General features: G+C 44.4%; 1 long non-coding RNA gene and 1 pseudogene across 1 annotated transcript; one reads left to right on the forward strand and one right to left on the reverse strand.

Moving 5' to 3' along the window:
* Positions 1-8,884: 8,884 nt before the first annotated feature.
* Cdc34-ps1 (cell division cycle 34, ubiqiutin conjugating enzyme, pseudogene 1) lies at positions 8,885-11,028 on the reverse strand (annotated as a pseudogene).
* A 1,080-nt stretch (positions 11,029-12,108) lies between these two features.
* On the forward strand, positions 12,109-13,279 carry LOC134483647 (uncharacterized). The gene is made up of 2 exons (XR_010060482.1): positions 12,109-12,272; positions 12,680-13,279. It is a non-coding gene; the product is annotated as an uncharacterized LOC134483647 (long non-coding RNA).
* The last annotated feature ends 2,104 nt before the right edge of the window (positions 13,280-15,383 follow it).

Raw genomic sequence — 15,383 nt, forward strand, 5'->3', positions numbered from 1 at the left:
GCTGGGGCAGACACAGATGAAAGAATGTTTTGCTAAAGCAGACACATGAAAGAATGGTTTCCTAAAGCAGACATGTGAGAGGAAGCACGATATACAGAAAGAATATAAATATGTTACCATCGACAGTGGGAGGGGGAGGGTTAGGCATTGGTTCGCTGAGGCTGGTGACTCTTGTGTATTGGTTCACCTTACATCAAGTTGCTGGGTTTTGCTTGTGGTGACTTCATAGACAGTAACTCACCAAAGAACTCATGATATTCCAGCAGCTTCTTGCCACTTCTGTGGACTTGGGCCAATGGACAGAGCCTCTGGCTTTCTTCTGAATAGAACTGCCATTGCTGATCCATGACTGGCGATTTTTGAGTGAACTGGACTGTTGTTGGTGTTTTGCTGCCAAGTAGACTAGACAGATAACAATGAAGACTGGCATAGCCCCCAAAGAACAATGTCTAAACAGGTCCATAAACCCTTTTTCTTGCTAACTTTTCTTTTCCACTACCGCTGGTCTGGTGGGTGGTGGGCTAGAAGGGAGGTTGAAACATTTAAGAACCTTTATTAAGGTAGATCTTGAAGAATCTAAGCCTATAGTCATGCCTCCAGCTTTATTGTGCACTTGGGATTGAGTTAATGGTCACCAGAAAACTTTATCCCCAAATCACACTGTACTTAAACATGCCTCAAATAAACTGCCTGGCGTCAGACTTTAGAAATTTGAACCAACAACCAACAATTAAACTGGATTTCCTCCTTGCCACATGTGGATCGTTACTCTGCTAACCTCGGCATTGGCAGACACACATGCACATTGAGCAAAAGATTCTGTCTGTCGGCCTGAAGTTCATCCTTCCTGCAGGATTTTCCTTCATGATACAATGAATCATGGCACTCCCCAGCCTCTCATTCTAATTTCCTCTCCACACCCTCTGGTCAGGGGATGGGAACAGCATAATAAATAAGACAGCAGTGAAAATTTGGACACCTCTGACCTGACTTTAGTTGCTTGCACCGCTGATTCAATTTTTCCCAGTAAAGGAGCCTTTTATCACTACCCAGGGAAGTGAGCAGAGGCTACACATCACCCTCCTATTGCATTGGGTGGATGCACAGAAGAGAAGGACCACTAAAGAGAGTGTGATAGAGTTCCAGCCATGATGCCCACCCATCCTTCATACTTGAAGCTCTACCCGCTCACTAGCTGAGATAAATAAAGAGAATTAGCATTCTCTGCAGAACAGAGTCCCTGCTAGCTTAGCCATCACTGATTTAGACTGACAGGGTCTACTTCTGACAGGTGCTCTTGATCATTGGTAAAATTGGAAGAACTTACAAGGCCTCACGGCTAACCAATGGGAGAATGTGTTCCTTAAAAACAACCAATGCAGTGGCTGTGGTGTTGAAATGCCATATCATGTCTGGGGGAAAAAATGATATTCCCATAGTTTAAGAGAGAAAATAAAACAGTTTAGAAGAAAAAGCTCATCAAAGAATCACAGACACAGTGGGAGATGCTAGGGAACTTTCTTCCTTAGCTGACAGCTGGTACCTGCTTGTCTCAGAGCTCTGAGGTTGAAAGTCTGTCTGCTCAGAAAAGGAGGTAGTCTCAAGTCCCACAATAGTCATTACATAAGGCTTTGTATCTTTAACTAACGGATGGGAAATTTGAGAAGAGGGCTACACTAGGAGAGCATGAAAACTATAACTCTCTGGAGTATCAGCCTGTGGCGGGAAGAAGGCAGGGATTTCTCACGATCAGGGACTTTATAAATGACTTTCTTTGGCCTTCTTTCCCCCACCCACCCCCACCCATAGGCATCCTGCTCTGCAGGATCAAATAGTAAAAACTTTGGCTTTTACTAATCCCTTGGGTTTTTCGTTATAGAGTGAGGGTCTTGCTTATCACACCGTGTGGGGAAGGCAGCCTTATGCCATCATGAACATGGGGAGGTCAGAGGACAACTTGCAGGGGTAGGTCCCTCTTTTCTCCTGTATGTGGGATCAAACTGAGGTCATCAGGCTAGGTGGTTAAGTGTCTTAACCTCACGGACCCCTAATAACAGAATTTTTAAGAGCAGCTCTGTATCTCCGTCAGATGAGAGGCAAAACCACTGAGTATATTTTTTGTATGGAAACTTTAGAGCAGTCAATAGAGTGAGCTATAGTGATACATCATGCCCCCCTTCTCGGCTTCATCATGTTGAACTGAGGGCAGTAGGTGAGTCAGGTCCACTTCGATTAAGTAATCTCTAGCACTGTTTGGTTACCTCGCTATTTAAACGGATTCTCTAGGAGAAACGCCTTAGAGCAACCGTGACAGCTGATCATGGTAGTGTACATGAAAAGACAGTCTTGAACTGAAGAGTGGTCTCTATCAAGTTGGCCCCATGGACACATCTTTGGGGCATTTACTTATTCCTAATTGATGTGGGAGTTGCAGCCTACTGTGGGTAGCACCATCCCTAGGTAGGTGGGCCTTGTATCAAGGCAAACTAAGCAAGCCATGGGGAGCAAGCCAGGAAGCAGCTTTCTAACAGTAAGCTGGACTGCTTGAATTCTTGGCCTCATTTCAACTTGCAGGAAGCAATGTGAAACAAACCCCTCCCTCCCTCCCTCCCTCCCTCCCTCCCTCTCTCCTACCCCAACCTGCTTTTGATCTTGGTGTTTATCTTCACAGCAGAAAACAAAAATATTTATCTCTCTTAAAGAGGAAAAAAAATGTAACACTCATCAGGATAATAAATAAATAAATCTTCAAAGGAAACTAGCTGGAGTTCTAAGCCAGTTGCTACATCTACATTTCAAAGAGAAAACTGGGGCAACCTCAGGCAAAGGTCCCCAAGCTGCTTGGGATTTGCATAAGAATAGTCACAGGGCCTCTTCCCCTTCCCTGAGATTCTGGATTCTTATTGTTCCTCCTGAAGACTCTGCATGGCAGCCATTCCTTTAGGCATAAGGCTCTCACCTCCAGACAAGGCAACAGCTGGTTCGGCAGTGACTCTGTGCCCCTTCCTCCTCTCAGGCTCTTTGGAGTGTCAGCCTCTCAGGAAGACCAACAGAGACTCTGGAGACCTGTAATGTCAGAGGCCTTCACCCATAAACCTTATGTAATTTGGACTGTCTATCCAATAAACCCTGAAGAACGAGATAATGGTGGCCTTGCCTCCTGCAAAATCACATGTGAATTGCATTTTCCACCAGAGCACTGGATGGGAAAGTCGAGAGTACCATTGAGCAGCACAGGAGGCATTGACACGGGTGTCAAGAACTCTGAGAAGAACACATATCCTAGCACTTTTCATGGTGTCTGTCATACAATGTCCAAGACATGAAATTTTGATTTGTAATTTGGGATAAGAACTCCCCCCCCCTTTTTTTTCCTCATAGAAAGAGACAGTTTTGAGAGGACTACATAATAGTTTATCGTGGACATGAAGAAGAGGATGAAATGTTGATCCAGTGCTAATGGCTTAGGTTTTCTATTGCTGTGATAAAATACCATGACCAAAAAGCGAGTTGGGGAGGAAAGGGTGTATTTGGCTTACACTTCCACATCACTGTTCTGTAGAGGGCTGCAATAACATTCGCCACCACAAGACGACGCTGGCTTCCACTGTGCCCCACGTGGAAAGCCGGGATAGCTTTCGCCATTACAAGATGGCGCTAGCCTCTGCCGCGCCAGCTGACTTCCTTTCAGGAAGTTAACTGTGTGAGCATGTGCAAGAGTGCCTTCGTGCCAGGTCTTTGCCCACTCCGGGGTGTGCCTAATGAGATCATGGGTAAGCGACCAATCAGGTGTGGATGCGCTGCGCTAGGGTGTATATAAGCCGCGCCATGCCGGCGCCCCTCGCCCTCTCTCTTTAAGAAATAATAAACATTTTGGCTACAGAAGGATTCGTGTGTCCCCGCGTGTTCTTGCTGGCGAGGTAGCGCGGGACACTGTTCATCAAAGGAGTCAGGACAGGAACTCAAACAGGGCAGGAACCTGGAGGCAGAAGTTGATGCAGATGCCATGGAGGAGTGCTGCTTATTGGCTTGCTCAGCCTGCTTTCTTATAGAATCTAGGATGACCAGCCCAAGGTTACTACCCACAAGAGACTAGATCCTCTCGCATCAAGTACTAATTAACAAAATGCCTTACAGTTGGCTCTTGTGGAGACAATTTTCTCAATTGGGGAATCCCCGCTTAGGTGACTCTCGCTTATGTCAAGTTGACATAAAATTCGCCAGGACAATTGACCCTTGTCAACTTGATAGACAGACAGACATAACACTGTCAAGCCACAACCATCCTTTCTTGCTCATGCCTCAAAACACACATTAAGATCAACATCACAACATAAAAACATCTTACAAACTTTAAAAGTCCCAGTCTTTACTAATTAAAATCCTCTGAAACTCGGTCCCTTTAAAAACCCAAAGTCTCTTTTAAAACATGAAAAATCTCTTTTAAAAAGTCACTCTCAACTGTGGGCTCCTATAAAGTGAAACGTAAGTTGAATACTTTTTCTTTTTTTAATTTGAAGAGGGGAGAACCAGTCAGTACACAGTAACAATCGGAACGAAGCAAAACCAAGCTACAAAATGTAAGTAACTTGAAAGTCCAATGTCTGGGATTCATAATTTTCAGAGGCTCTTACAGTAGGCTTGGGTCACTTCTCTGGCTATGCCCTTTGCAGCACACACAGCTTGTCTTCTAGGCTCCAGCTGGCCCCACTCCACTGCTAATGTTGCCATTAGTGGTCATCTCATGGTACTGGCATCTTCAAAATGCAGGGTTGGTGGGGGTCTGCTGCTGCAACTGGGTTGCACTTTCACCAATAGACTCTCCTAGGCTCTCTAGCTACCCTTACTGTGCTAGGGCTCAACTTCTGTGCATGAGCCCTTCAATCCTGGGCTTTCAGCTGCCACCTGGGCTTCACCTTCACCAATGACCTCTTCATAGCACAATTGGCTCTCCTGCCAATTATTCAAAACCAGTACCACTTGGGTTGGGGATTTAGCTCAGTGGTAGAGCGCTTGCCTAGCAAGCGCAAGGCCCTAGGTTCGGTCCCCAGCTCCAAAAAAAAAAAAAAAAAAAAAAAAAGAAAAGGAAAACCAGTACCACCTAGGCTCTCTTATGTTTGGCTACGAGCATGAAGTACAGCCTCATCTGCCTCTGGAACACAGCTTCTGTGTGATGTCTCTAAGGAATCACTTCCCAAAAGATTTAACCTCAGCAATGTTGGTCTCTTCTTAATCACCACTAATTGGCCAGCTCCAGCTGACCAGAACTGAGCGTTCAAAGTGAAGTTTCCCTTCAGTAGTTCTGGTATCTTGTTTCAAAATAAGGAATGACCCTGATAAGTCTTTAAACTTCCCTCTGAAACTACACAAACTAGGGCTCCATCTTCTGCATTACCTTCAACATTCTTAGCTAACCAAGCCTTGAACTCTCAATGTTTTTCTTGCACGAAGTTCTAAAGTCCTTCCAGAGTTCTCCGCAAAACAACATGGTCAGGTCTGTCACAGCAACACTCCACTTCCTGGTACCAACTTCCCTTAGGGTTTCTGTTGCTGTGACAAAACACCATAACCAAAAAGCAGGTTGAGGAGAGAAGGGTTAATTCCAGATCATAGTCCATCATTGGAGAAAGTCAGGACAAAAACTCAAGCAGGGCAGGACCCTGGAGGCAGGAGTTGATGCAGAGGCCATGGGGGGTGCTGCTTACTGGCTTGCTCATCATGGCTTGCTCAGCCTGCTCTCCTATAGAACCCACGACCACCAGCCTAAAGGTGGCACCACCCACAATGGGCTGAGCCGTTCCACATCAATTATTAATTTTAAAAAAGTGCCTTAGGGAGGGGCTGGAGCGATGGCTCAGCGGTTAAGAGCACTGACTGCACTTCCAGAGGTCCTGAGTTCAATTCCCAGCAACCACATGGTGGCTCACAACTATCTGTAATGGGATTCAATGCCCTCTTCTGATGTGTCTGAAGACAGTGTACTCATATAAATAAATAAGTCTTTTATAAAAAAATGCCTTATGGAGACATTTTCTTAATTGGGATTCCCTCCCTTCAGATGACTCTAGCTTGTGTCAGGTTGACATAAAACTAATCAGGACAGCTAGGATGGACTTGGTGTGCAATTTCCTTTTAAAAGATTATACTTCCCAGCTTCCCTTGAGGCTGGAAGGGAGAGACAAAGGAAGAATGTGTGGTGTAATCATTCTCTGCCACTATAATGGCCACAGCCCTCTTTTAGGCATGAGAGAATTCTCATCTACCCACAATGATATAGACATTCTTAACCACTCAGGGGTTAATACACTCAGGTGTAGCCTTCTCTTTTCTCAGCTACCCACAATGGTATAGGCATTCTTAACCACTCAGGTGACTGAGAATAGGACCCGTTGCTGTAGATAAGCATGGTCCTCCTTATCGAAAGTCAGGCGCCTCTTTTTTTCTGCTTCCCATTTCTTTTAAACTTACCTTAAAAATCTGGCATAATGGTATCAAAACCCAGGATGATATCTGGGGCCCTGCCCCAAGCAGACAGCTCTAAGCCTTTTCTCTAGGACCTTTTTGATGTCCTTATAGTTCTGGTCTACTGCTGGGGACATGTCTTGGGAGTACAGATGCTTCTAGACTCTCTCCCTCTATGAGTGGTGACAAGTCTGACAGATGGAGCCTCTCTGGCTCTGAGGACATTTACACTCTGTGTAAGCCCAGCAGAGTCCTAAGAAGTCCTGGCAGTGCCTTTCTTTACTCTATCCATCTCCAACTCTCCCCCACTTTCTTCTGTCTCACTCTGACACAGTCTGATCCCAACACACACTGCATTAGATCAAAAAAGTCATGCAACATAGAATAATGTCCCTGGATTACTGAGACAATGTAATTCTGGGCTTAACTTACAGGTGTCCTGGTTAGGTCTGCGGGCCTCCCTGGAGCTTAATCTCTGCCTTGAGACTCACTCAGTCAAAGATCAAAGAGATTTACACTACTAAGATAGGTTGAGAGGTCCTGGAATTCTCTACTGGCTCACAGCTGAAAGTTCTGAGAACCATGCACTGACCTCATGGCTTCTTGAACCTGGTATGATAGGAGTTGGAGATCCCCAACCCCCACTTTCTTGGCCTGTTTATTCAGTCTGAAACTTGAGGGATGCCCCAGCTGAGTGGATCTGACCCCTCATTTTGCCTTGATCCTACACCTACTATGGGTTCCAAATTTTCTGGGCCAAAAGGCCTGTTTGTGGATTAACTAAAAGGAACTTGGAAGAATTGAGACCTATGACTCCCCTATGCCTTTCAATGCACATCTGGCCTCAATACACATTGGACAAATGGCCACAGCTGGACTCCATTCAGAACTTTCAATTTTAGCATCTAAATGATTTGGATAAGGCTATAAAACAGAATGGTAGCATTATACAAGGTCCTTCCCCTCCTTGAACTCCTAGCTCACTTTCTCTCCCTTCCTTCCTTCTTTCCTTCCTTCCTTCCTTCATTCATTCATTTATTTATTATTGATTTTTGAGCCTCTGACTTGCAATCTTACCCATGTCTGCCATTTCTGCTGGGTCTCCAAAATTGTATCTTTACTCTTAGATAGCATAGAACTCTGTTGCCTTCTGCCTCACCAAGCCTGGAAGTTCCTGCTTGTATCTTTACCATCCTCAAAATACATGTTAAGCATTTCAGGTTGTCTGGCCCCACCTACACACACACACACACACACACACACACACACACACACACACACACAAAGAAAGTGGTTATATAGATCACAGGGTCCAGTTTTCCAGACATTCTCATAGTCTTTGGGGTATGAATGATTTTGAAAGCTTGTTTCATGCTGTCCTGCTCTTCTGAGAAGCCTGGGATCTGGGGAGCCTGCTCACACCCACGTGTGTCTGTTTAAAAGTTTCATCCACAGTCTTTGTCCTGGGTCAGACTGACCATGTGACTCTGACACAGAAGAGAGAAGATAAACAGAACAGCCCAGGAAAAGAAACTATGTGCTTGAGAAGAGCTAAAAGATAAACTGTTTCAACAGAGTTATGAATGACAAAGTATAATCACAGATAATTTAACTCTCTGAATGTCCCCTTTCCTTGGTTTTATTCACTATCTTTGAAGGTTTTGTGGAAAAGTAAACCTTGACTCTTTTATATTTTAGGGTTGGTAAGTTCATCGAAAAAATCAATTTTTAAAAATCTGGGTTCATCTTTCGAGTAAATGAGTATGTGGCTTGCTGCCATCTTGGCTGAAAACTCCATCGGGATGAAAGCAACCATGTGGTTGGCCTCCATTTTTATAAGGTTCTATAGAGAATGACATTTGGCTTTACTGTCATCTTGGTTAATGTGACCAGGTGGTATAAACCAACCATGGTGGCACCCATAAAACTGCGAGTCCTGTTGAGATCTCTGCCGATCAGCCCTTCTGTAGTAGACAAACCAGGCAACACCAGGTGTGGGGCTCTGCATGCCAGGGCTGGCTAGGTGCGTGGGTTCAGACGAGGGAGGAGAGAACTCAGGCAGGGAGGGGAGACTGCTCCCACCCCCCCCATCCCCCTCACCCACCCCCCACCGCTGGTGCTGCTCCTTTGCACTGCTGCTGCTTTAGTTCCTCCACTGGGCTGAGCCAGCAGGAGACTGATTAGCCTGCAAGGGGTGCAGGGGAGCTTCTGGAAGTGATTTCGATTATGATTTCCGGAGAGCAGATCTCTTCCCAAAGTAGAGGTGTTACAGCTCTTATGACAGAAACTCTCAGAAGAATTCCTGCACACTTTTAATCCTGACCACGATTCTTTTTCTTCTCTCTCTCTCTCTCTCTCTCTCTCTCTCTCTCTCTCTCTCTCTCTCTCTCTCTCTCCCTCTCTTTCTGTCTTTTTTTGCTGAGGTAAAATTTGTAAGTTTATTTCAGGGACGTGGGTCAGGACTGCTCAGTGCCAGAGTCATCCTCTTCATCCCCAAAGCAGCTGTCGGCCTCCTCCACTTCGCTGTCCTCATAGTCTTAGAAGAGGTCTGAACCCTCGTCTGGCACCAGCGCCTTGGTCTTCACGCAGACCTCAGCCAGCGTGGTGGGCACCTTCACGCCATCGCGCTCTGCGTCCACCTTGGTCCCCAGAACCTGCTTCCGGATGATGTCCGTGTACTCGCAGTCCTTCCCCTTGCTCTCTTTCCATTTTCTGTATGTCTCCGAGGCGTCCACGTCGGCAGGCAAGAAGTTGTTGGGCTCATTCCGCAGGGAGATCACACTCAGGAGGATGGTCCTGACATTCTGCGTGGGGTTCCACCGCTCTGAGGGCAGCTCCCCACTCTGTGGGTCGTCAACTTGGGGGTGGAGGATGGAGATGCACACGTCCCCTGACTCATAGATGTTTGGGTGCCACGTCTTGGTGAGGAACCGGAAGGCTTGTGGGGAATATGGGTGGGTAGTCCATGCAGAACTGGAGGCGTGCCTTGAAGTAGCCACTCCCATGGTAGGTGTTGGGGGGCCCGAAGATGGCCACCTCCCAGTTGTACACTGACCACGATTCTTTTTTTTTTTTTTTTCCGGAGCTGAGAACCGAACCCAGGGCCTTGTGCTTGCTAGGCAATCACTCTACCACTGAGCTAAATCCCCAACCCCGACCACGATTATTAAATACAGTTTTCGGATGGGTCAGTGACTGACAGCAGGTACTTCCTATTGGTTTGGCCTAAGAGTTGGGAAGACCTCATCTACATATTCGGGAACGTGGTCCTGTTTTTAAGACTGCTCTGTCTTGAGCTTAAGTGACCTGTGGTCATGTCCTTACCTGTGGAGGAGGGTCTTGGGGCATTGCCCTATGGTCTGTCACAAACCTCTCTACAGGGGTCTGGGGGGCTGCAGTTAGTGAGGCCTTGATATCCTGGGAGACTGGGAATGTGCCTGCTGTCCCTTTTAGGATCCCCAGGGATTCCACCTGTCTAGACCAAGAATCAGGGTACTTTTCAACAGCCAGCTGCCCCACAACCAAGATGATTTCTTTGATTTTATACTTTGGATTAGGAAAATAGGAGTAATATATTTTGATGATAAAGGCTTATAAATTCCTAAGGTTATAACTATTCAGGCTAACAGAAACTGGCCTAAAGATACATGGCTAATCATTTAGTTCTTTGCTACCCGTGCTAAGATTTATCTGTAAAAACACACTATAAGATGATCAGGAAAATGAAGTCCCCAGTCTCTCTGTGGACTGTATTGATGATGCTTTAAGATTTTGACACTAAAGAATCTTCAATTCAATATGTTTTTAAGGATCAAACTTAACAGGGTCAAAATTATAAAATTCTACTTGTATAAAAGGGACTAACTTGCTGTAAACTGTTAAGTATAATTAAGATATGCAAGTTAATGATCACATTATAAATTATTAAATTCTTCAATGTAATATAGTCTGTGTTTATAGTCGTGTTAAGTACAAATTCAATTCATTTACAGAGGCAAGCTTGGAGAGACCTGTTTATTTATTTATTTATTTATTCTCTCATATATTACATCTGATTGTAGTTTCCTCTCCCTCCTCTCCTCCCAGTCCCTCCCTCTCACCTCCCCTCTCCCCATATCCACTTCTCCTCCATTTCCCTTCAGGAAAAGGCAAGGCCTACCAAGGCTATCAACCAAACATGGCATGTCATGTTGCAATAAAGCTAGACACATTACCTCATATTCAGTCTGGACAAGGCAACCCAGTAGGAGGAAAATGATCCCAAAAGAAGGCAAAGGAGTCAAAGACAGTCCCTACTCTCACTGTTAGGTGACCCACAAAAACACCAAGCTACACAGACGTAATGTACACAGAGGCCAGACCAATACAAACTCCCTGATTTTCAGTTCAGTTTCTGTGAGCCCCTATGAGCCCTGTTTGGTTGATTCTGTGATGTCCTTGTCCACAACTTGAGCCTCTCTGGGTCTGTAGATTGTAGATTTTTTTAAAAAAATCTTTAAGCCAATCTCCACCTATAAGTGAGCACATACCACATTTGTCTTTCTGAGACCAATTTTCATCTCCCATCATATAACCTTCTGTATATGTTGCCAAAATTATGCCTAAAGCAAGTAACTCAAAGCAGGTTTAAGGTAAACTTAAAATTTGTTTAAGGTGACATAATATTCAAAATCAGGCAAACTTTAAACTCTGACTGTAAAAAATTGAATGCTTATGTAAAATGGGTTACGTTTACAATATACTTTGAAAAGCAGAGTGTCCCTAGGCCCCGGCCGTACCCTTGCGTGGAGCACAATCCTACCAGAGGAAGTCACAAGCTAGCCTTCTCCTAGGACCAGGATGCATGGGAAATAAGTCCTGCCCAAATTCTGTTGTTTCTGCCTCTGTAGAGGTCTTCCGGTCTGCCTGTATAAGCTTACCCAGCTCTGGCAAAATAGGCCAAACCAAAACTGCCTGTCTACAGGAAAGACGAATTACTGGTCATGTCTCTGATGACAGGGGATGGATTCCCTTGCCTAATGGAGTATCTCAGAGGCTATACCCCCATCTGCAATATCACAAACAACAGAAGCAAATAGCATTTACTCAGCCCTCAGAGTCTCCTTCTCTGACATATGGGGATGGTGTGATCAGGAGGACCTTGCACCAGAGCCTACCTCTTAGGCTATGGGACTTGTGTGCTAGTTCAATTGGCCATGCCCTTTACCCTGGTTCTCAGTTCTTCCTCTTAGCACACACTAATTCCAGGGTCCACACCCTAACTACCCATGACCCCCCAATTAAAGGAGGCTGCCAGAGATCTTCTGTCATCAAATGCACAGTTTGAGACAGTTATTCAGAATATCCAAGCAGTATCTTTGACAGCTGGTTTTGTAGCCGTGGAGACAATGAGTGATTCTGTTAAGCCCTCAAATCCTTCAGGAGGAGAAGATGACTTGGACGATAGGGGTTTGCTCCAACCTGGACACACCTTAAGAATATTATCTTTGGCAGTGGGGTAGTTGTTTGTTTTAACCAGTACTTTAAAATAAAGCCTGAGGTCACCATGTTGAATGAACCTGGGTCAAAAAAAAAAAAAAAGGCAATGGGGGTTTTCTAGGAGAGATGCTTGTGGATGCTTTCTCAGAAATGCCGAAAGTTGGATGGCCCCTATGATGAAGCATGAGATGGATGGCCACCACCCTGGTGCTGACTATCCGGTTGATGGGCTGCCTGACCTGGGACACGCCCAGGACCTCATGGACCAGCTGCCCCCAGGTGATAGCAATCAGCTGGCCTGGTTTGATACGGACCTGTAAATCGTCCTTTAGGTAAGAAAGCTTATGAAAGCCAGTATGGGTGAATACTTTACTCTGCCTGCAGAACTCCAGAAAGACTTGGTAGGGTGGGAATGGTTTTAGGCCTGTTGTAAATCTACCACAAAACAGATACATACTTGGAAGGAGATGTTCATGTGTGGAAGTTTCTCACTTTGATGTTTCTGCCACAGCTTTTGCAGTGGTATACTCAGGTGAGTAGCATTTGCTGTTTTCAACATTAATAGCAGCCTTTCTCTACGGTGTAGTGTCTGAACTTGCATTGTGACTGGCCTGTAGAGTTGCTGAGAGGGCTCGAGGGGTGGGCTGGTATCTCAGAAAGTGCCTGACACACTAACCAAGCTGAGTTTCCTATGGGAACAGTCGAAGTAAACTTTTTGTTCTGGTCCTTTTTGGTTGAGGAGTAACCATACAAATGGATTTGGGGAGTGACTCACGAAGTGAAGAATGCACACGAGTGGATCACAAGATGGCGTTATCAAACCCTAGCCTTGCTTGTTCCTTTTTTTTTTTTAATATTTGTAATGGTACTGACTTAGCTTGCTTTGAAGTAGCTTTTATTTTTTGCAGTAACTGTTAGTTTTTAAGTCTCGTAGTGTTATGTTCTAGTGAACCGGCTACAGCAATTTCTGATTTCTAAGAACTGAGTAATGGTGTAGAACACTAATTCATAATCAATGCTAATTGTAATCTGGAGACGTGTAACATTGTGTAGCCTTTTGTATAAATAGACAGATAGAAATGGTCCGATTAGTTTCCTTTTTAATATGCTTAAAATAAGCAGGTGGACCTATTTCATGTTTTTGAACAAGAACTTTATTGGGGATACGTGCGGTGGGGTAAATCAGTAAGAGGTGTTACTTGAGCCTTCTTGTTTTGGACAGTAGACCAGTTGCCTTTTCCCAAAGTTGTTGTAACCTGCCGTGATACAATGCTTCACCAGATGCGGTTATAAAGATGGTTCAGAATTAAACTTTTAATTCATTAAAAAAAAAAAGAAATGCCGAAAGTTAATATTTGCTAACGGTCATTTCATTTGGTTATCTTGCCATCGCAAGAGAGGGGTTGGGGGAAGACGGAGAGGGAAACAGCCTATACAGGAAACCATTGAAAAGAACTCTTAAAATGGTGCTAAGGATGCTGAAGTGTAGCTCTCAACAACTGATGGCTTCTGGCAGGACTGGGGTTGGGGAAGGACTCATTGTTTTTAAGGGGCTGGCCGCTGGGAGTTTGGTCATGCTCCGGAAGTATATAAGCAACACCCTGGACTTCATGTTGGGGGAGGGGTGGTTTAGGTCTTGTTTTTCTTTCTTCTTTTTTGGGAGGTCACAAGAGTCGGGGGAGCAGACCTGAGAGGGCTGAGAACTGGGTGTGTTTGGGGTGCATTGTGAAATCCCCAAATAGTCAAAACTATTACACTGGAAAGATAAATTATGCCTCTAAATAACCAATCTATTTCTACATAGAATGATGTCAAGACATAGGCTTACTGCTGTCAGTATGAGGTGTAGTAAAGATTTGTCCGTCGACACAGAGAAGGAGTAAAGAATTGGCTTCAGCCTTCATTGTCAACTCAGCCCGCGTTACATGTAAATTGTTTGTGACAGACTTGACATGGCTGACTACTTCAGGACTCTATTGGTTGGTTGAGTGTATGAGCTGAGACCGTAGGAGATTTTAAAGGTTCTGTTAATAGGGTTAGTTTTAGAAAAACATTATGATTGTTCATTGTAAACTTTGTAAAATAAATCATTTCATCTTGACATGGCAGTCTCTGACTCATGTCGTAACTTAGGGCATTCTAGAAAATTCTAGAGATGTACTTTTGGGGGAGGGAGAAAGGCAGTCACTGTCTCTGGCTATACTTTTTTAATTGGAAATTGAAAATCATTTCTTTTTGGAGAGTACAACTTTAAATTAAATTGTCTCTTTACATATGACAGTGTAAAATATATTTACCATATAATCATGGGTTCTAGATGTAACAATTTTATGTTAAAAAACTATATATTAAGTCATGTTTTCAAATACTATTTATGATCCTTTAAGGTAATAGTCCCAATATTTAGAATTTTACTGTAATACTGTCTTAGGGTATTATTGTTGTGAACAGACACCGTGACCAATGCAAGTTTTATAAAGGACAACATTTAATTGGGGCTGGCTTACAGGTTCAGAGGTTCAGTCTGTTATCATCAAGGTGGGAACATGGCAGTATCCAGGCAGGCATGGAGCAGGAGGAGCTGAGAGTTCATCTTCATCCGAAGGAAGCCAAGAATAGACTGGGCATCCTCAGGCAGCTAGGAGGAGGGTCTCCAAGCCCACCCCACAGTGGCACACATCCTCCAACAAGGCCACACCTTCTAATAGTGCCACTCCCTGGGCCAAGCATTCGCAAACCATCACACATACCAAATTGTTTCTAAACAAAAATTTTGTTTTACTGAACAGACTGTTTTGGTCATTAAACAATAGCAGGTTTTGTTTATATCTGAACCAAATATAGGAAGTTCATCATACTTGGAGGCAAGGACTACCACTTAGACACTTTCTGTTCAGACTCATTCCTTGGATGCTGACTTTAACTGATTTCTTTTACAAAAGCTTGCAGGTGTCTGATGTAAACAACTGACTAAGTTACCATCTCCTTCACACTCTTCAGCAAAGCTCTGCTACACAGTTCAGCCCCGTTGTACAATTGCATTTAACCACATGCTATCTTGACTTATGTTAATCTAAATGTAAATTTTCTTAATGCCCCCCCAAAGTCGTAGAGTTATTACTTCCTTGCTTATATTCTGGATTTTCCCCAGCTGCTAACGTTCTGTCATGGCCAGTTGGGTGGACCCTCCTCTGCTACATTGTAACTGACACTCTGACACTCTACTTGTTGACCTTTGGTGGGATTGAAGCAGTTCCAGAGAGATCAATGGTCCTACACCCATGAAAGCAGTTTAGGTGACCTCTCAAAAAGGTCATGGATGATAGGCCATCTAACTCATTCCTCTTCTTGCCACTCGGGTCATTGTTCTGGAGACTGAGAACTGAAACAAATGGACTGATGCCTTCTTTGCATCAATTAATCCCTTGGTCTTGCCAACATCC

Source organism: Rattus norvegicus, chromosome 19 (assembly GCF_036323735.1).
Source record: "Rattus norvegicus strain BN/NHsdMcwi chromosome 19, GRCr8, whole genome shotgun sequence".
Lineage (NCBI taxonomy): Eukaryota > Metazoa > Chordata > Mammalia > Rodentia > Muridae > Rattus > Rattus norvegicus.